The sequence below is a fragment of the Budorcas taxicolor genome, chromosome 11 (genome assembly GCF_023091745.1).
Source record: "Budorcas taxicolor isolate Tak-1 chromosome 11, Takin1.1, whole genome shotgun sequence".
Classification (NCBI taxonomy): Eukaryota; Metazoa; Chordata; class Mammalia; order Artiodactyla; family Bovidae; genus Budorcas; species Budorcas taxicolor.
In genome coordinates, this window is record NC_068920.1 from 116,676,480 (window position 1) to 116,699,575 (window position 23,096).

General features: G+C 37.8%; 1 pseudogene; it reads right to left on the bottom strand.

The window, feature by feature from the left end:
* Positions 1-16,523: 16,523 nt before the first annotated feature.
* Positions 16,524-17,680, bottom strand: LOC128055705 (etoposide-induced protein 2.4 homolog; annotated as a pseudogene).
* Positions 17,681-23,096: the final 5,416 nt, after the last annotated feature.

Genomic DNA, 23,096 nt, shown 5'->3' on the forward strand with positions numbered 1-23,096 from the left:
ACTAATTGACTTATGTCACTCTTCCAGAAGAAATTTCCAGCAGCAATTTTCTTTGTCTTCAGGCTATAAAAATTGGCTACTAACCCACAAAAAGCATCAGCTCTCCCTGGCCTGTCAGGAGGTTGGCCTGCTGTGCTTGCAGCATCCACATTATCTCTGCCCTTTGTTGTTAATGAACTCACTCATTTCTGTGTACTCTGTGTCTGGTAATTCTTTTCAAGCCATCACTAGGGTCCGTGACAGAATGGAGACTTTTTACTTTACAATCTTTTTTTTTTTTTTTTTTTTTTCCGCTTGTTTTTTCTCTCAGAATCTTAGAGCTGTGCTCGACTGATTCCTTCCCCTTGCCTTTGCCATGAAATGTTTTGTTCAGTTTCTTTGTTTTCTTTAATTCCTTTTTGTTTACTCTTGGCATTTGTAGGATTTATTTTGTTAATCTTGAAATTAAAATAAGTCTAAAAATATTTCATAGGAGCCTCTGCTATTAACTTTGATTTACTGTAATGACTATTTTCTTCAGATTAAAAAAAAAATTATTCTCCAATTATTGCTATCAATATTTATCTCTTTACTTGTTTATCTTTCCTTCTCAAATGTGTTACATTCATTTATTGAATTTCTTATCTCTTTAGTCTATTTCCATTAGATACTTTCTATGCATCTCTTTATTCACTGAGTTTAATTTTTTGTTTTCTATTATAGATTTTACACCATTCCTTACCACAAATTTATTTTTGAATTTCAATTTGTGTTTTCATAGCAGAGAAATCTCTCCTGACTTCTGAGTCATTATGCTTTGTAGCTGCAAGGACTTTCAGGCACAAGAAACATTCTTTAAAATAAATAGGAGACTTAAATTTACTCGCTTATTTTTTGTAAGTTCCTTTCATGTCAGGGAATCTTGATCTGATACTTTTGATAGTTCCCATTCTTTTAAATAAACAAACATTTTCATGAGTCTGATATTTTTATTTTTCATCCAAATTGGTTATGTTCAAAGGGTGCCACATTCTAGAAAACTTTATTTAAGATTTGAAAGACATTTTCACATACACAGATTCTCTACAGCTATACTGTCTGTGTAATATCTTGAAAAAACATATTAGTGTATGTTTGATGTGAGAAGAAGCATTAGTAAGAACTAACAATTAAAATCTTTAATGTAAAACATATTTTCATGTTAACTTGGTTATGTCAAGATAAAAATATATTTAAATCAAGGGAAATTAGGATAAGGAAGAGATGAGAAAATGTAAGCTTCCTGGACAATTTGCCTATAGACTCAAGAGAAGAGTTATTGTCATTGTTTTGATATTTGCAATTTCCTATTTGTTTTATTTAAGTACTTACTTTATTGTTTTAATCTGTACAAGTAGAAATTTAAGAAAAAAATAAATTTGCAGTGCCTTGTTTGTTGTTCTGTCACCAAGTCATGTCCTACTTTTTGTGACCCAATGGACTGTAGCACACCAGACTCCTCTGTCCTTCACTGTCTCCCAGAGTTTGCTCAAACTCATATCCCTTGAGTCACTGATGCCATCTAATCATCTCATCTTCTGCCAGCCCTTTCTCCTTTTGCCTTCAATTTTCCAAGCATCAGGGACTTTTCCAATAAGTCAGCTTTTCACATCACATGGCCAAATACTGGAGCTTCAGGTTTAGCAACAGTCCTTCCAATTAATAGTCAGGATTGATTTATTTTAGGATTGACTGGTTTGATCTCCTTGCAGTATAAGGGACTCTCAAGCATCTTCTCTAGCATTACAGTTTGAAAGCATCAATTCTTCAGTGATTGGCCTTCTTTATGGTCCAATTCTGACATCCGTCCATGATTACTGGAAAAACCATAGCTTTCACTATGCATATCGTTTCTGTTGCTCACAAATTAAAGGGCCTTAAAACAATTAGAATTCTTAAAATGATATTATGGTATAAAAATATTTCAGAGACATCTCTTGCTTTGCCTTTAGAGGTATTTCTGATAGATGTTTAGAGGATATGGTTTATTATATTAAAGAAGGATGTAAATTGAAAGGACTTTGGAGTGATTCCATTCCCATATCACAGGCTCCCATTTTAAGAAGGATGCTGATTGCTAAGAGAGCAACAAAAATGATGATGGTGTACTGCCATATATCCAGCTAACCCAGAGAACATAAAACAGGGGAAAAATAGAGTACTCATCATCAAATATTTGAAGAGTAATAAATTTATTCTACTCTGCTCCAAATGGCATAAATAAAAGACTAACATTACAGTGGGGATACTTTGCTTAATAAAAGAAAGACACTTGCAACACTTAGTACTCTTTGCTGCTGAAGTTGTTGAAGCAGTGGCTCTGGTGAACATGGGGAGGGTTTAGAGTGATGAGTGGGAGATTTCCTGAAGGATACCTAATGGGCCATCACCCTTCTGAGCTCCTTGGGTGATTCCACTAAAGATCATGTTTAATTTAACCGGAATTTTAAGGTTAGAGAACATTTGTTCTCTTCCATTCAAATACACCTTTAATTATAAAGGTGTATTTGAATTGTGAAATCTGCAAAGTTAAATTTCATTGCATTTAATTTAGTAAAATTAAAATGCCTAGTGACATCCTGGTTAGAAATTAGCCATATTTAGACTGGTAATTAATGTCTAATTGGACACTAGTACTCAATTTCATGGTAAGGAAATAATGGCTAAAAATACCAACTAGTATTTAAAAGATATGTGATATATATCCTGAAGCAATTTTCTTAAATGCCAATTTAATTTGACATTTAGAGACTGAGAGATGTGCTTGCTGATGAAAGTTGTACTGTGATCCTATGGCATATGGCTATGCATTCTTATTTGAGGGATACAAAAATAATTTTATTGAACCCTAGGTATCTTAAAAGTGAATGGTTTACTTCTGGGAAGATGCATTTTTAATTAAATATACTTGTGTTACATAGAAACTGAGAGAAATAAATGACTTTTTCAAAAACAATTCTGATATTTTACAAAAAGCTTTAAAATAAATATACCTTCCTAAAATTTAGCACGTTTGAAGTTCTGTCTGTAATATAACTAGGTAAAAGCATGGGGAAATCAACTCATTCTATATAACTTTGCACCTTATTTATGCAAAGGATTTGAATTGGAATTTGATCTTAGTATCAATTATAAAATAATTATATAATGTCAAGCAGATTCATATGCTTTAAATGACAATTGAGAAAAATACTATCTTTATATAATATTTGATGAATTTAGTTAAAATGTATTTTTGAAAACACAACTGTAATGTCCTTCAGAGTTGAGCCAAAGAACAAGTATTAGTCAGAATTTTCTAGACAAATAGAATAGAAACAGAAGAGAGAGAAAGAGGCTGATTTATAATAAAGAATTACCTCACATGATTATGAAGGCTGACAAATTTTAAGATCTACAGGGTAAGCAGGTAAACTGGAAACACCTGAACAGCAGATGCTGTTGGTGCTGTTTCGGTCCCAAGACCCAGGAAAAGCCAATGTTTTATTTTAAGTCATAAGGTGGGGAAAAAATGATTTTCCAGTTCGATGGCAATCAGGCAGGAATTCTTTCTTACTTGGGGAAGAGTCTGCCTTTTTGTTCTATTCAAGACTTCAGCTGATTGGATGAGGATCATCTATTTTATGGAGGGCTGTCTGTTTGAATCAATTCACTGATTCTTAAAGTTAACTTCGTCTAAAAACACTCTCCCAGAAATGCCCATAATAATGCTGTTTTAATATGTGGGCACCCCATGGCTCAAGAACATAAACATCAACAACTAACTGGTAGTATTTGCAGCCAAAGCTAAAGGAATTCTTGGGAAACACTTGAATTGACTCCAACAGCAATCCAAATGTAGTTAATTTCCCAGCATATTTTGTGACAAGCACATTTTCTGGAAATTTTTGAAAAATTAGTACTACAAGCCATCACAATCATTTAGAAAACAAATCAGCCAATCAACCAAGCAAAACATACCAAGGAAAGCCCACAGAAGTGACCTGGTTTTGAATATTGTCTAAAGAAAAAAAATTAAGTAAAAAGTAAGATCACCATCCATCATCATCATCATCATTTCCATGAAATTCACTGTACTTAGAAACCATATGACATTCTTCTGAGCTTCCCCGGTGGCTCAGTGGTAAAGAATCTGCCTGCCAAGTGTTCAATCTCCGGGTCGGGAAGATACCTGGAGGAGGAAATGGCCACCCACTCCAGTATTCTTGCCTGGAGAATCCCATGGACAGAGGACCCTGGCAGGCTAGAGTTCATGGGGTTGCAAAAAGTTGGACATGACTTAGTGACTAAACTACCACGACTACTGTGACATTATTTCCATGATAAAAATCCATATTCATTTTAGAGAACTTTTGCTTCCAAAATGCATCCAAATTTTAATATAAATTATGTTTGTGTGACCTAGGAAAATTGGGGGCTTGAGATCATAAAGAATACTGCTCTTAGAGAAAGCTTTTGTAGAACTGTTTGTACTGATTGTTTAGCATATACTCTCAAAAATAATAATTACAGAAGTTGAAAGGTTATTTTTCAAAAAGCAGACATCTTACTCCAATGCTACTATGACTTTGTAGATTACTACATTCCTACTGTGTTTATAAGGTAATAACAGAGGAATAATGTCTGCTAATGTTCAACACAGGGGTAAAATATAATGCTATTACTGTATTACTTAACTACCACTTAAATATATGTTATTTACTTCTGCTGTTGTTTCAAGTATTTATTTTGATGATTCAGCCTTTTTATGTCCTTTGAAGTATTTTTTTGTAGCTCATTGAGTGCTGTGTTGAGAACATAATAGGCATCCAATTAATACTGATAATTTGTTAAGAGTGTGGACATGCATCCATGACATATCTGTATGCACATTATTTTATTTCGAATAGCAATGCACAGCCAATAAATCAGATCAACAGACAGTATCATAAATGGCTATGATTTAGCCCATAGTCAAGTGAACTCTAGAAGACACTTGTTCTGTAAAGCTGAATATATCTGAAATAAAATCATGGGTGTTGTACCAGAAGAAAATTCTTCAAGCATAACAGTGAAATTGAATTTAAAACAGAATAACATAGTTAAGTCAGAATTAATCATAAGAATATGGGCAGGCAACAGCTGACAGTGAATATTTGAGTGAATTTAGAGTAATTATTAATCAGAATTGCTAGTTAAATCACAGCTGGGGTTAGAAAAAATGTGGGTTGATTATAGGATATTCTGTTAAGAAGAGTAAATTATCTAATTCAGTTAATTAATTATGGAATCTTGCTGATGCAAAGCTCCTTTTAAAACCTGTATTGTAGGATGCATTTCTACTCATCCTGGAGAATCTATGCCCGATCCTTGAAAGGAATTATCCATAGGGGGGAAAAGAGCAGGAATATTGCTTTTTTTCTGGAGTGATTGCACCCCATTTATTCCAATATTTATTTTCAATATGTCAGAAAGGAAACTACCCGACAGTACATCACTAAAAGAGAAGGGTATTCATGGACAGCTCACTCACAGGAAAACGTTGTGCCTACACCTGAATAAAGTTAAGTGGAGTTTGACAGCTCTCTAGTAAACATAATTATGATTACATGATAAATAGGATTGTTAAGGCTCACAAGTTGATTTGGGGATTTTGTTTAAACTATTTTGCTCATCTATCTTCAAAGCCCCCATAGTGTAAAGGAAAGAACATCAAGGTAGAAATCCAGAGACTTAACTCTACACATTGAATTTGTACCACCAGCAATTTCAATTCTTCCTGTCTGTTTCTGATATAGACTGGATGTTTATGTCTTCTTCAAAATAAATAAAGATAAAACTTTCACTCCCAATGTTAAAGTTTTATGAAGTGAGTGTCTTTGAGAGTTAACTAGGTCATCAGGATGGAGCCTTCATGATTGGGATTCAGTTCAGTTCAGTCACTCAGTCATGTCCTACTCTTTGGGACCCCGTAAACCACAGCACTCCAGGCTTCCCTGTCCATCACCAACTCCTAGAGTTCACCCAAACTCATGTCCATTGAGTCGGTGATGCCATCCAGCCATCTTATCCTCTGTCGTCCCCTTCTCCTCTTGCCTTCAATCGTTCCCAGCATCAGGGTTTCTTCACATCAGGTGGCCAAAGTATTGGAGTTTCAGCTTCAACATCAGTCCTTCCAATGAACACCCAGGACTGATCTTTTGGATGGAATGGTTGGATGTCTTTACAGTTCAAGGGATTCTCAAGAGTCTTCTCCAACACCACAGTTCAAAAGCATCAATTCTTCAGTGCTCAGCTTTCTTTATAGTCTAATTCTCATATCCATGCATGACTTTTGGAAAAACTATAGCCTTGACTAGATGGACCTTTGTCGACAAAGTAATGTTTCCGCTTTCTAATATGCTGTCTAGGTTGGTCATAACTTTCCTTCCAAGTAAGCATCTTTTAATTTCATGGCTGCACTCACCATCTTCAGTGATTTTGGAGTCCAAAAAATAAAGTCAGCCACTATTTTCACTGTTTCCCCATCTATTTGCCATGAAATGATGGGACCAGATGACACAATCTCAGTTTTCTGAATGTTGAGCTTCAAGCCAACTTTCTCACTCTCCTATTCCACTTTCATCAAGAGGTCCTTTAGTTCTTCGATTTCTGCCATAAGGATGGTCTCATCTGCATATCTGAGGTTATTGATATTTCTCCCAGCAATCCTGATTCCAGCTTGTGTTTCTTCCAGCCCAGTGTTTCTCATCATGTACTCTGAATATAAGTGAAAAAAGCAGGGTTTCAAAATACAGGCTTGATGTACTCCTTTTCCTATTTGGAACCAGTCTGTTGTTCCATGGCCAGTTCTAACTGTTGCTTCTTGACCTGCATACAGGTTTCTCAAGAGTCAGGTCAGGTGGTTCAGTATTTCCATCTCTTTTGGTATTCCCATCTCTTTCAGAATTTTCCACAGTTTATTGTGATCCACACAGTCAAAGACTTTGGCATAGTCAATAAAGCAGTAATATATATTTTTCTAGAACTCTCTTGCTTTTTCGATGATCCAGCGGATGTTGGCAATTTGATCTCTGGTTCCTCTGCCTTTTCTAAAACCAGCTTGGACATCTGGAATTTCACGGTTCACGTATTGCTGAAGCCTGGCTTGGAGAATTTTGAGCATTACTTTACTAGCTTGTGAGATGAGTGCAATTGTGCAGCACTTTCAGCATTCTTTGGCATTGTGTCTCTTTGTGGCAGGAGTGGTGGCTGGGTGGCTCCGAAGTGTCCAAGAGGATATACCCCAGGTCCAAGGTGAGGAATGGTGGCCGAGAGGAGTTACCCCACATCCAAGGTCAGGAGAGGTGGCAGAAAGGAGATACCCCACTTTCAAGGTGAGAGAAACCCAAGTAAGATGGTAGGTGCTAAGAGAGGGCATTAGAGGGCAGACAGACTGAAACCACAGTCACAGAAAACTAGCCAATCTGATCACATGAACCACAGCCTTGTCTAACTCAATGAAACTATGCCATGCCATGTGGGGCCACCCAAGAAGGACGGGTCATGGTGGAGAGGTCTGACAGAATGTGGTCCACTGGACAAGGGAATGGCAAATCACTTAAGTATTCTTGCCTTGAGAGCCCCATGAACAATATGAAAAGGCAAAAAGATAGGACATTGAAAGATGAACTCCTCAGGTCAGTAGGTGCACAATATGCTACTGGAGATCAGTGGAGAAATAACTCCAGAAAGAATGGAGGGATGGGGCCAAAGGAAAAACAACACCCAGTTGTGGATATAACTAGTGATAGAAGCAAGGTCGGATACTGTAAAGAGCCATATTGCATAGGAATCTGGAATGTTAGGTCCATGAATCAAGGCAAATTGGAAGTGGTTAAACAGGACATGGCAAGAGTGAACGTCAACATTCTAGGAACCAACAAACTAAAATGGACTGGAATGGGTGAATTTAACTCAGATGACCATTATATCTACTATTCTGGGCAGGAATCCTTAAGAAGAAATGGAGTAGCCATCATAGTCAAAAAAAGAGTCTGAAATGCAGTACTTGGATGCAATCTCAAAAATGACACAATAAACTCTGTTTCCAAGGCAAACCATTCAATATCACAGTAATCCAAGTCTATGCCCCAACCAGTAATGCTGAAGCTGAAGTTGAATGGTTCTATGAAGACCTACAAGACCTTTCAGAACTAACACCCCCCACCAAAAAAAAAAAAGATGATTGGGATTAGTGGTCTTAGAAAAGAGATTTCAGAGAGGTCTGTAGCCCCTCCCTAGCTATGCAAGAACATGGCAAAAAGATTCTCTTCTATGAACCAGGACTTGAGCTCTCACCAGACACTGGTCTGCTGGTTCCTCCACCTTGGATTTCCCAGCCTCTAGATTTGTGGGGAATACATATTTGCTGTTTAAACCACCAATTCTATGATATTTTTGTTATAGCAGCCTTAGCTAATTAAGTTTCTTTATTTATAGAATAAAGAAAACAATACCTCTACTAGTACTACATAGATCAAATGGGTCATCTTCAAACAGGCCATGTGTTACCTCTTAACAATTGCTTCACTTTTTCTGGAGAAAAAGAGGAAATACATTTATCTGCTAAGAACTTTCATTTTTTGTCTCTCAATGGTCAAATCTTTCCTTGAGTTAAGTTCATTTCAGTTGCTCGGTCGTGTGTGACTCTTTGTGACCCCTTAAATTGCAGCACAGCAGGGTTCCCTGTCCATCACCAACTCCTGGAGTTCACTCAGACTCACATCCATTGAGCTGGTGATGCCATCCAGGCATCTCATCCTCTGTCAACCCCGTCTCCTCCTGCCCCCAATCCCTCCCAGCATCAGAGTTTTTCCAATAAATCAACTCTTCGCATGAGGTGGCCAAAGTACTGGAGTTTCAGATTATCATTATTCCTTCCAATGAACACCCAGGACTTATCTCCTTTAGAACGGACTGGTTGGATCCCCTTGCAGTCAAAGGGACTCTCAAGAGTCATCTCCAACACCAAAGTTCAAACCATCAATTCTTCGGCACTCAGATTTCTTCACAGTCCAACTCTCACAATCATACATGACCATTGGAAAAACCGTAGGCTTGAATAGATGGACCTTTGTTGGCAAAGTAATGTCTCTGCTTTTTAATATGGTATCTAGCTTGGTCATAACTTTCCTTCCAAGGAGTAAGCATCTTTTATTTCACGGCTGCAATCACCATCTGCAGTGATTTTGGAGTCCAAAAAAATAAAGTCTGACACTGTTTCCCCATCTATTTGTCATGAAGTGATGGGACCAGATGCCATGATTTTCGTTTTCTGAATGTTGGGCTTTAAGTCAACTTTTTCACTCTCCTCTTTCACTTTCATCAAGAGGCTTTTGTGTTCCTTGTCACTTTGTGCCATAAGGGTGGTATCATCTGCATATCTGAGGTTACCGATATTTCTCCCAGCAATCTTGATTCCAGCTTGTGCTTCTTCCAGCCCAGCGTTTCTAATGATGTACTCCACATATATATTAAATAAGCAGGGTGACAATATACAGCCTTGACATGCTCCTTTTCCAATTTGGAACCAGTCTGTTGTTCCATGTCCAGTTCTAACTGTTGCTCCCTGACCTGCATACAAGTTTCTCAAGAGGCAGAAGAGGTCGTCTGGTATGCCCAACTCTTTCAGAATTTTCCACAATTTATTGTGATCCACACAGTCAAAGGCTTTGGCATAGTCAATAAAGCAGAAATAGATGTTTTTCTGGAACTCTCTTGCTTTTTCCATGATCCAGCGGATGTTGGCTATTCGATCTCTGGTTCCTCTCCCTTTCCTAAAATCAGCTTGAACATCTGGAAGTTCGTGGTTCACATTGCTGAAGCCTGGCTTGGAGAATTTTGAGCATTACTTTACTAGCGTGTGAGATGAGTGCAGTTGTACAATAGTTTGAGCATTCTTTGGCATTGCCTTTCTTTGGGATTGGAATGAAAACTGAACTTTTCCAGTCCTGTGGCCACTGCTGAGTTTTCCAAATTTGTTGGCATATTGAGTGCAGCACTTTCATGACATCATCTTTCAGGATTTGAAATAGCTCAAGTGGAATTCCATCACCTCCACTAGCTTTGTTCATAGTGATGCTAAGGCCCACTTGACTTCACATTCCTGGATGTTTGGCTCTAGGTGAGTGATCACACTATTGTGATTATCTTGGTCATGAAGATCTTTTTTGTACAGTTCTTCTGTGTATTCTTGCCACCTCTTCTTAATATCTTCTGCTTCTGTTAGGTCCATACCATTTCTGTCTTTTATCGAGCCCATCTTTGCATGAAATGTTCCCTTGTTACCTCTAATTTTCTCAAAGAGATCTCTAGTCTTTCCCATGCTGTTGTTTTTCTCTATTTCTTTGCACTGATCGCTGAAGAAAGCTTTCTTATCTCTCCTTGCTCTTCTTTGGAACTCAGCATTCAGATGCTTATATCTTTCCTTTTCTCCTTTGCTTTTTGCTTCTCTTCTTTTTCCAGCTATTTGTAAGGCCTCCCCAGATAGCCATTTTGGTTTTCTTTGCATTTCTTTTCCATGGGGATGGTCTTGATTCCTGTCTCCTGTACAATGTCATGAACCTCCCTCCATAGTTCAAGAGGTACTCTATAAGATCTAGTCCCTTAAATCTATTTCTCACTTCCACTGTATAATCATAAGGCATTTGATTTAGGTCATACCTGAATGATCTAGTGGTTTTTGCGACTTTCTTAGATTTGAGTATGAATATGGTAATAAGGAGTTCATGATGTGAGCCACAGTCGGCTCCCGGTCTTGATTTGCTGACTGTATAGAGCTCTTCTATCTTTGGCTGCAAAGAATATAATCGATCTGATTTCGGTGTTGACCATCTGGTGATGTCCATGTGTAGTGTCTTCTCTTGTGTTGTTGGAAGAGGGTGTTTGTTATGACCAGTGCGTTCTCTTGGCAAAACTCTATTAGTCTTTTCCCTGCTTCATTTTGTACTCCAAGGCCAACTTTACCTGTTACTCCAGGTGTTTCTTGACTTTCTACTTTTGCATTCCAGTCCCCTATAATGAAAAGGACATCTTTTTTGGGTGTTAGCTCTAAAAGGTCTTGTTGGTCTTCATAGAACCGTTCAACTTCAGCTTCTTCAGCATTACTGGTTGGGGCATAGACTTGGATTACTGTGATATTGAATGGTTTGCCTTGGAAACGAAAAGAGATCATTCTGTTGTGAGATTGCATCCAAGTACTACATTTCAGACTATTGATGACCATAATGGCTATTCCATTTCTTCTAAGTGATTCCTGCCCACAATAGTAGATATAATGGTCATCTGAGTTAAATTCACCCATTCCAGTCCATTTTAGTTCTTTGATTCCTAGAATGTCGACGTTCACTCTTGCCATCTCCTGTTTGACCACTTCCAATTTGCCTTGATTCATGGACCTCATGCAATATTGCTCTTTACAGTATCTGACCTTGCTTCTATCATGTGTCACATCCGCAACTGGGTATTGTTTTTGCTTTGGCTCCATCCCTTCATTCTCTCTGGAGTTATTTCTCCACTGATCTCCAGTAGCATACTGGGCACCTACTGACCTGGGGAGTTCCTCTTTCAGTATCCTATCATTTTGCCTTTTCATCTGTTTATGGGGTTCTCAAGGTAAGAATACTGAACTGGTTTGCCTTACCCTTCTCCAGTGGACCACATTCTGTCAGACCTCTCCACCACAACCCACCCATCCTGGGTGGCCCCACAGGGCATGGCTTAGTTTCATTGAGTTAGACAAGGCTGTGGTCCATGTGATTAGATTGACTAGTTTTCTTTGATTATGGTGTCTGTGTATTTGCCCTCTGATGACCTCTCGCAACACCTACGTCTTAACTTGGGTTTCTCTTAATTGGATGTGAGGTATCTCTTCATGGTTGTTCCAGCAAAGCGCAGCTGCTGCTCCTTACCTTGGAGGAGGGGTATCTCCTCACTGCCTCCCCTCCTGACCATGAACGTGGAGTAGCTCCTCTTGGCTCTCCTGTGCCCGGGCAGCCACCGCTCATTGGAGGTAGGGTTGCTCCTCTCGGCTGCAGCCCCTGAGCTCAGGTTTGGGTTAGCTCCTCCCGGCTGCTGCCCTCGGGCGGGGGTAGCTCTTCTCGGCCATGCTTCTGCGAGGTCCGTTGCAGCTGGCGCGCTTCATTTGGGTTAGGAACCCAAGTAAAGTTAAGCAATTGCATAAATGACTCACTTGATAAAAATGCACAATGACAAAGACGCACATTTCTGCAACTTTTTGGGTAATGGGAAAATAGATTTTTATTTCAATCAATTTTATTTGATAATATAAATTCTACTCAAAAAAAGAAAAAAGAAAGAAAGAAAGGGGAGGCTGAAATGGCAGTCTCAGAGAAGAACAGGCAGATAAGCCGGTTCCATGCCCTGATTATTTTTGCTAGGAAGGTTGGGATTCATACTTTTCCTCCTTCCCTCTTCCTTTCTTCCTGCTTTCTTTCTCTTTTTCAACCATTTTTTCATACTCCTTGAATGTAGAAAAATCTACATTCAGGGATAATGAGCTAAAGAAATAAATTATGCTGGTAAACTCAACTTCAACTCAAAGTTGTCTCTGAGTGATACCACCTAGTCAGAATGGACAAAAATATTATATATATATTTCTGGGGATAAAATGATGAGAAATAAATGCTACATGTTTCTTTTTGTGATTTTCCTTTTACTGTGTTAGATAAGAAGTTTAGTTATTAATACTTTGAGAAAAACATCTTCCCACAGGGTAAAGTAACAACAGGACATTTGTAGCAATATGAGCCTGGGAGGTGAAAAACACTCCAGGTATAGGACTCAGACTAGAAATACATTAGACTAAATTCTTCAGAAGTTTTCAACTGAAACCATATGAATGGAAAGTTTTCCTTATCTGAGAAAGGGTCAAATCTTATCAGGTAAAGAATATTGTTTCCTGAGAAGCAAGAATATTGTTGTGAATCTACTAAAGTTTGGTCTATCAGTACTTAAACAGTCTATTTAAGAAACTAGAGTGTTTGTTATATAAAGAAACTGTCTATTCAGAACAATAAAAAGCTTGACATTTTCTTCAAATTTTAACACTTGAGAGTCAAATATATTTGAATGCTTGTATGTATGTATTAAAATTGGTTTTATCATAGATATTGTAATGTAAATATTTAACATGACAGCGAAAATTTTGTTTTCCTTTGTATGCTACAATTATTTAAAATCAACTTGATGTTGCTAAACAACTTGAAATTTCTTATGTCTTGGTTTTGTTTTATTTTTCTGTTTCACCAATACCAGCTGATGATTCTTTGCACTATGAAACCAAAAGAAAAAAAAAGAGAGAGAGAGAGAGAGAGAACAAACTGTGAACATTAATATTAATGCATGTTTTATACATTGAATTTTATGTTATGGTACCAGTTTTGCATTTTAAGACCTGGCATTCTTCATTTTATTTATTTTCACATAAGTAGAAAATTCTCCCAAAATACCATGAAGAGATATATTTATGGGTTGAATCATATCTTCCTCTCAAAAAAAAAAAAAAAAAAGTTGCGATCTTAATCCCAGGTATCTCAGAATGTCATCTTATCTAGAGATAGGGTCATAATAGCAGGCTGCGGTGGCAGGCGCACTAAGCCTGGCCGAGAGCTACCGGGCCTAGAGGAGCCATCCCATGGTGAAGGTCAGGAAGGGTGACGGGAGGAGATACCCCTCATTCAAGGTAAGGAGCAGTGGCTGTGCTCTGCTGGAGCAGCCGTGAAGAGATACCCCACGACCAAGGTAAGAGAAACCCAGGTAAGATGGTAGGTGCTGCAAGAGGGCATCAGAGGGCAGACACACTGAAACCATACTCACAGAAAACTAGTCAATCTAATCACACTAGGACCATAGCCTTGTCTAACTCAATGAAACTAAGCCATGCCCGCCGGGCAACCCAAGATGGGCAGGTCATGGTGGAGAGGTCTGACAGAATGTGGTCCACTGGAGAAGGGAATGGCAAACCAGTTCAATATTCATGCCTTGAGAACCCCATGAATAGTATGAAAAGGCAAAATGATAGGATACTGAAAGAGGAACTTCCCAGGTCAGTAGGTGCCCAATATGCTACTGGAGGTCAGTGGACAAATAACTCCAAAAAAATGAAGGGATGGAGCCAAAGCAAAAACAATACCCAGCTGTGGATGTGACTGGTGATAGAAGCAAGGTCCGATGCTGTAAAGAGCAATATTGCATGGGAACCTGGAATGTCAGCTCCATGAATCAAGGCAAATTGGAAGTGGTCAAACAGGAGATGGCAAGAGTGATCATCAACATTCTAGGAATCAGTGAAATAAAATGGACTGGAATGGGTGAATTTAACTCAGATGACCATTATATCTACTACTGTGGGCAGGAATCCCTCAGAAGAAATGGAGTAGCCATCATGGTCAGCAAAAGAGTCCAAAATGCAGTACTTGGATGCAATCTCAAAAACGACAGAATGACCTCTTTTTGTTTCCAAGGCAAACCATTCAATATCACAGTAATCCAAGTCTATGCCCCAACCAGTAATGCTGAAGAAGCTGAAGTTGAATGGTTCTATGAAGACCTACAAGGACTTTTAGAACTAACACCGAAAGATGTCCTTTTCATTATAGGGGACTGGAATGCAAAAGTAGAAAGTCAAGAAACACCTGGAGTAACAGGCAAATTTGGCCTTGGAATGCAGAATGAAGCAGGGCAAAGACTAATAGAATTTTGCCAAAAAAATGCACCGGTCATAGCAAAAACCCTCTTCCAACAACACAGGAGAAGACTCTACACATGGACATCACCAGACGGTCAACACCTAAATGAGATTGATTATATTCTTTGCAGCCAAAGATGGAGAAGCTTGATACAGTCAACAAAAACAAGACCAGAAGCTGACTGTGGCTCAGATCATGAACTCCTTATTACCAAATTCAGACTGAAATTGAAGAAAGCAGGGAAAATGGCTAGACCATTCAGGTATGACCTAAATCAAGTCCCTTATGATTATACAGTGGAAGTGAGAAATAGATTTAAGGGCCTAGATATGATAGATAGAGTGCTTGATGAACTATGGAATGAGGTTTGTGACATTGTACAGGTGACAGGGATCAAGACCATCCCCATGGAAAAGAGATGCAAAAAAGCAAAATGGCTGTCTGGGGAAGACTTACAAATAGCTGTGAAAAGAAGAGAAGCAAAAAGCCAAGGAGAAAAGGAAAGATATAAGCATCTGAATGCAGAGTTCCAAAGAATAGAAAGAAGAGATAAGAAAGCCTTCTTCAGCAATCAATGCAAAAAAATAGAGGAAAAGAGAAAGGGAAAGACTAGAGATCTCTTCAAGAAAATTAGAGATACCAAGGGAACATTTCATGCAAAGATGGGCTCGATAAAGGACAGAAATGATCTGGACCTAACAGAAGAAGATATTAAGAAGAGGTGGCAAGAATACACAGAAGAACTGTACAAAAAAGATCTTCACGACCTGGATAATCACGATGGTGTGATCACTCATCTAGAGCCAGACATCCAGGAATGTGAAGTCAAGTGGGCCTTAGAAAGCATCACTACGAACATGAGTCTGAGCAAACTCAGGGAGATAGTAAAGGAAAGGAAAGCCTGATGTGCTGCAGTCCATGGGGTTGCAAAGAGTCAGATACAATTTAGTGACTGAACAACAACAATATAAGGCAACAAAGATTTTGGAAATGTAATTAAAATAACATTTGCTTCTATTTGCAGCAAAGAATCCACTTGCAATGCAGGAGACCTAGATTCAATCCCTGGGTCAAGAAGATCCCTGAAGAAAGGAATGGCTACTCACTCCAGCATTCTAGGCTGGAAAATTCCGTGGATAGAGGATCATGGTGGGCCACAGTCCATGGGGTTGCAAACAGTCAGACACAACTGAGAGACTAACACTTTCACTCTTCACGTTTACAGTTGGAGGATCTTTAAATGTACAACTAGGGGTGGGGGGAAAGTTTTTTCTCTTTCAAGGCAAAGAAGGAAAATCATTCCTCAAAACCCAGCAAATCTGACTGTGAGATCTTTAATTCTGTGCAATCTCCTCAGTCTCATTTTTTTTTTCTTTTTCTTTTTTTGCAGTGGAGCAAGAAATCAAAATCTAACCCAAGTTATGGAAAACAAGACAGTGATGGCTATAAAGGGAGTGATATGAAGCAGCAGAGTTTCTTTTACCTCCCACATCCAATATATGTGCTTCACAGAAGACAAAAATAACAGGTCCACAGAATACAATGGCTAGAATTACAAAAATCCATTCGTCCAAGTGTGGTTGAAGACAGGAAAGACAAGTGAGAGGTTAAATGGCACAGAGAGGAAAAATCCTGAAATTAGTCCAGATGTGGGGCTGGCCAATGCTAGAAAAGAGCTGCAGAAAAACTTGTGGTACTTTCACTTTTCACTGGTGTTTAAAATCCATGCAGGGAGATTCTGCCTTACCTGCACCAGAGAAAAAAATCCCCATTCCTCAGAGGGACGGGAATGTGCACAGGGCCCTTGGCACAGTGGGTCCTGCCTTCCCTGGTTGGGGAGGTGAACAAGGTAAAGAACTGCCAGGGAGTCCTTCCTGTCCCACCCATCTCCACTGGATGGCAGATGACTCCAGGGACAAGCAGCAACTTGAGTTTGCAGGAGATGGGTGAGGTGAGGGGAACTTCTCTGCAGAAGTGGAGCTACTGAGGGCAGACTGAAGGTAGACCATCTTATGGAGGACTCTGTTGCTTAAGACAACCACCAAGGAGAAGTGGTGTAAATGGAAAAGATATGCTTTTGCAGAGATCTTTGCTTCATTGGTGCTGAAAATGAATAAAGGAAAGAGGACAGATAAGAGACATCCATTGACTGTGTAGGAGGACTTCATCGCTGTGAGAAAACCAACGGCAAACTGAATCCAAAGTAGTAAAGCCAATTTCTTTTATGTTTGACAACCTCGGATGTATTTCAGTTCCTTTATTGAACCAATGATATTTGAAGCAGTGTAGTGAGTAGAGAAGAGATATATACAGGAGGCCAACCAACTGACCAGCAAGATAGATGGGAAAAAGACTCACAAACATCCTCTGGAGGAGGAAGAGAGCCCGCAGCACAAGATTGAAGAGCATATCAGCTATTATTCAGCTGATGCTAGGGAGTGAGTGAGGCTTCCTCTCTGATACCTCAAATGCCAGCTCAGCTACATCCTGAAACAAAATAGGGTTCACAGCTTTGCTAAACACAAACAGGAGAAGCATCCAAAGAACACTGAAATTTGATGTGAGGAAGCATTCCAACTGCAAACAAACGTTCCCATGTCATGATGGGTCACCAGTAATTTGGGCCATTACTGACTGAAGCACAGGAACAAACACTCGATAAAACAAGAGGAGACTGAACGAAAACAACACCACTATTCTAAGTACAGCACTGAAAAATTCTACCGACAATATATGGTTCACACTCCTGCTTCCTTACTATACTCTGGACTCTCCTCTGAACCAGGATCCTGCTTGTTCTTTTTCCACTGTTCCTCTCACTCTTGCTGAATTCAAGCATCTAGCTTTGAGATGGTATTAATAGAAATTCCCCAGATGGAGTCTTTGATTCCCCTGGGAATGCCTTGAAGAAACTTTTGATACTGTCAGCCATCTATCTCTTCACCACCCAAACTATCAACTATACAAAGGAGATAGAAGTGTCTCCAAATCTTTCATCATGAAGGACCTGGCAGCTTTGCTGCCATGGTTCCACTGGGCCAGACCCTTTTCCAGCCCTGCCCTTGGCCACCAAAGATCCACTAGGCTACTCAGCACCATTCTGTACTGGTACTCTGGTTCCCGCTCAGGCCGCTGTCATCTCCACTCAGCATACCCGGACCACATGGGCCCCTACAATTTTTAAAAGAGAAAAAAATTAAGACAACTGTGGAGAAAAAAGAAATTAAAAATAATCAATCCAAAAGAACACAAAAGACAAAATCTGATGCGACTAACAAAAAAACAACTAGCAGTTAGATAAATTTTAATCAAGAGCCTCAATGACTCCATTAAAGTTATTTGTCTAAACACTCCAATAAAAGGTAAAGACTTTCAAAGTGGAAAAAAATCCACCTATATGCTATTTATAAGAAATCCACTTTAATTGTAAATATATACATGAGTTAAACTGAAATGATTGAAAAATCCAATCTACTCTTTTAAAAAGCTGGAATATTTATATTAATATGGGAAGAAACAGATTTTAATACAAAAAGTACTAGGTCCAGAAGATCGTTATTCAAGGATAAAGAAATAAATTTCCAATGAATATATAACAACATTAAAAGTGAAAGCAACTAAGAAAAAATTCTCAAAATTGCAAAACTGAAAGAATGCAAAGAAAAATAGACAAATCCATTATGATATGTGCAGTTACTTATTAGTGGATAGAGGGAGCATGGAAAAGGACCCTCCCCTGTGGGCCTCTGTTCTTGGTAAGGATACAAAGAGGAATCTGAGGTCTTACCCATGGCAAAAACAAGATTATTGATGAAACAACTGGAAAAACAGCTCAAGGGAGAGATGGGCCAAGCCAAGAGAGGCACTGGACCCTGGTTTATTGAAGGAAGAACATAAAGAACCCCTCAGCAGAGAGGTGGACCAAGCCAAGAGAGGCTCTGGCGCCCGAATGATGAGGTATGAAGGTTTTTCAAGACAGGGCTTTTAGATGTTCATTCAGGTGGGCATGGACTGAGAGTTTTGATTGACAGTCTGTAGTGAAAGAGATCCCAGTTTGATTCCTGGGTAGGGAGAATCCACTGGAGAAGGGATAGGCTACCCACTCCAGTAATCTTGTAAGTCCCTTGTGCCTCAGTTGGTAAAGAATCTGCCTGCAATGCGGGAGACCTGGGTTCAGTCTTTGTGTCTGGAAGATCTCCAGGAGAAGAGAAAGGCTACCCACTCCTGTGAGTAGAGAATTCCATGGACTTAGTCCATGGGTTCGCAAAGAGTAGGACATGACTGAGTGACTTTCACTTTTTCTTCAAGTTACATAACCACAGCTCTATTGTACATGTCTTTCCCATAATTCAATCTGTTATAATCATATGTATGCATGTATAAAATATTTATGAACCTTTAATTGGCTCCCTGCTGCCTAAGGCCACCTGAGGACACAGCTGTGCATCAAAGGTGCATATGCGGGAGTTGGAGAAGCCCCTGTAGTTATTTGCATCCACTGTGCATCTAGGGTGCAGGCGTCAGAGTTGGACCCATCTCTATGCTTATTTTGTAGCGTATCTGCAAGCTCTTCTGGGCCACGTTGGGGCATGTCTAGGGTGGGGTTTAGATATCAGCTTGAATCTTTTTTAGCTAGGCCACACATCCTTGCTCATGCCTAACTTCCTGTTTAACATTACTTTTCAGTAAAGAGTAGAATAACAGTAGAACTAGTACCTAAAAAATCAGTGTGTTTATATGTATAGAAGCCCTGAACAACCCTAAAGACTTATCAGTTAACGTGTACAGAACACTCCACCCACAGCAGCCAAATATGCATTTTAAAATATGTTCACCTGGAACATTCACAAACAGAACATTTTTCTGAGTCGTAAAACAAAGCTTAGCAAATTGAAAAAATTAAAATATATGAAGTGTTTTTCCCCAGATTAAAACAGATTAAGCTAAATATTGATAATACCTTAATTTATGGAAAATCTCAAATATTAATATTTTAAGTTAAAACAACACACTTCTAAATACACCACGGTTCAAAAATAAAATCACAAGAGAAATTAGAATATATTTTGAGTTGGTTGAAAATGAAGACACAACATATCTTCATTTGGTAAAGTCATCATAACTGAAAAGTTATAACATTTCAGGCTTATGTTAAAAGACACGTAGGTCTCAATTCATTGATCTAAGGTCCCACATCAAGAAACTGGAAAAAGAGGAGCAAATTAAACTCAAGGCAAGATTAAGGAAGGGAATAGTAAATATAAGAGCAGAAACTGAAAATTAAAAGCACAATACAAAATATTAATAAACCAAACCTGGTTCTGTGAAAAATAATTAATGAAATTGATAAACCTCTAACCACTTTAACCAAGAAAAAAAAAGCACAGATCATAAATATTAAAAATAAAATTGAGTCTATCTCTACCATAGAAAGAGTAAACAGAATTAATGAATACTAAAAACAACTCTGTGTCTGTAAATTTCATAATTTTTATAAAATAGAAAATTCTCAAAAGACAGAGTATCATATTTCACATTAAAAATAGATACATAAGTACTATATATTAAAGAAATAAATTCATGTCAATAAATAAAAGTCCTGGATTTGACGGAAAATTCTGCCTAATTTTATAAAATATTTATAAAGGAAGCAATACTTATTCTACAAAAACTATGAACACAGATAAGAAGGGGACAATTTTCAGCTGTTCTTAACAAGGTCAGAATCTCTCAGATAATCACACTAAAGACATTACAGGAAAATAAAAATAGACTAATATTTGTCATAAGCACAGATATCTATATTTTAAATTATCAGAATTTCAAAGCAAACAATATCATGACCAAGTGTAGTTTATCTAGGGAAAGCAAAGTTCTTTTTTATTGTTATTTAAAAATTTCACTAAATTTGGGAAGATTTTGCCTGATATTCTTTAAATACAATATTTTATTTGACCTATTGTCTCTCTTCTCAGGAATTGAATCAACATTACATGTGCATTCTTTACCAACTGAGCTATGAGGGAAATTTATCTTCTTATAGGCCTTACTACCAATTATACTTTACATATAGACAGTATGCATGTATGTGTGTAATATATGTTACTTACACAATTGACAAATATTCAGTCAGTCTTTTCTTACTGCCTCGTAAGGATCTCTGAACCTTGTCTCAAAGGTTTCAGTTGTTTTTGAATCTTTATTTTTAGGTAGGATAATTTTTGTTAATCTATCTTCAAGTTCACTAAGTCTTTACCCTTCTACTATACAGTTTATCCAGAGAATATTTTCACCTCATATATTGTATGCTACCTCTAATACTTAAATTTGATTATATGTTATATAATTGCTTTACCTGCTGATATATTCTTTTATTTATTATAATATTCTCAAGTCTATTACACTAAACCTTTGAGTATATTTGGTGAAAATCTTTCAGATCAACATCATCTTGTGGGAAAGCACCTTTGATCTGGAATTTGTAGTCATGATAAACTCTTCCTTGCACTCTCCTAAAAGCACATTCTTTGACTTCTATAGCTTTATGTTCAGTGATAATGAATGATGCATGAAGGGTATCTCAATAATATGTTGTGAACAGGTAGACATTATATATGTGTACTATTTTCAAAGTTTATACTAACTGGAGCTGGAGGCATTGTTTTACCTGCTCTCATACAGCTATCAGGCATCATGAGATCAAGAAAGTTCCCAAGATTCTGTGAACGGAATTTTAAAGTTAATCTAGCATGCCTAGAAACCTGTGGCTAATAAAGGGACACTGGCAGTTTTCACACAATCTATATTGGCATTATCAGATAACCCTTCACTCTTCTGAGTAAAACTGATGCCTGTCTGGTTCCCTAAAATTAGTTTCAGTGGAAATGCCCTTCTTCCCATTTCTTATTCATAATGTCAGCTACTTTTATAACAGCTGCATTTGGAATATATTCATCTTGTCATGAAAAGCAAATCTACCATCGATTGCTGAATGTAAGACAGCAAGAAGGTTTGATGGTATTCATAGACCATATCACACTTCTTTTGAGATGTCTTTGCCATCAGAAAATAATGTGAATAGTTTGAAAAGGTTCACTGACAAACCTCTAGCGTGCTACTGAAATGTCATTTATCTCTGCACTGATATTGATTTTCATAAAGAGCTGAAATTTGAAATATACTTAATATTTGAATTTTGTACTTCTGAAAAAGCTATAAATATGTTACTCAAAAACTTTAAAAATATTAACTGGCATTTTGAAAAGGTATTATCATAAATTGTAAGTATGGTTTTGAAAACAATTCAGGAGAATTATATTTAAATATGCTTTTTCTAAGTGTACCATTTTTACAGTGAGAATAATGAATACAAGATGATATGAAATAAAGTTTCAGTTTTTAACTTACTTAAAAGGCAGTTTTCAATTAATTCAAAATAATACACAAGGGGTAAGTTTATAGAATTGATGTCCTAGATGTATTTCCGCAAATATGATAATAAATATAAACAAGGTAATCTTTTTTTAAAGACCTTGCTTATTTTACTCATCAGGTTAATGACTAAAAGAGGATAATATATAAAAATTTAAACAAAAGTAAAATATTCATAAATTTGTGGTTGTAAATATGAAATTCCTTTAAAATAACATGTGGTTTTTCTGTGGATTATCTTTCCCTATGAACATTCTAAGGTATGAAGAGCTTGCATTGAAGAGGAAAAATTAAAATTTTACATAACCTCCTGTTCATTCTGCCCTGTAACTCAGCTTGCTCCTTGCAAAGTCTGGATCACATAGATCATGTAGTTTCAGAAAGTGGGGACTTAGAATACTAGGAACTGGAGCTTATCTCACTCACCCTTGCCCTGTTCTTTGCAATTGCCCAGCCCCTGCAAACCTGCTTAATCATGCCTGTCCTTGTAAAGGTCAGGCAGCCCCCTCCCTGTCTTGACTGCTGTCCCTGCACACGTGAAACCCCTTAGTTTAAACCAGCCTATTAGCAACAAGTATTGCCCACTATAGTCGGTCTATAAAAACTCTGTAACCCGTTTGTTCAGGGTTCAGAGCTCGGAGTGTTAACTCCTTTGGGCCTGCCAGCGTTATAAACCTGAGTTTTCCAACTCTTCAAGTGTGGTGCTTGGTTTCTCGATTACTGGTTTCTGCAACAGTATTTTATAGGATTTTTTTCTACACAAAATATAGCATAAATTTATTTTAATAAAATATCTTTTTATATATAGTTCAAAATATTAACAGATCTTCTGTTCTGGGTTACAATCATCTATTGTGCATTTATTAAAACATAAAAAATTGCAAAGCAACATAAAATAATTAAGGTAGATTTAGAAG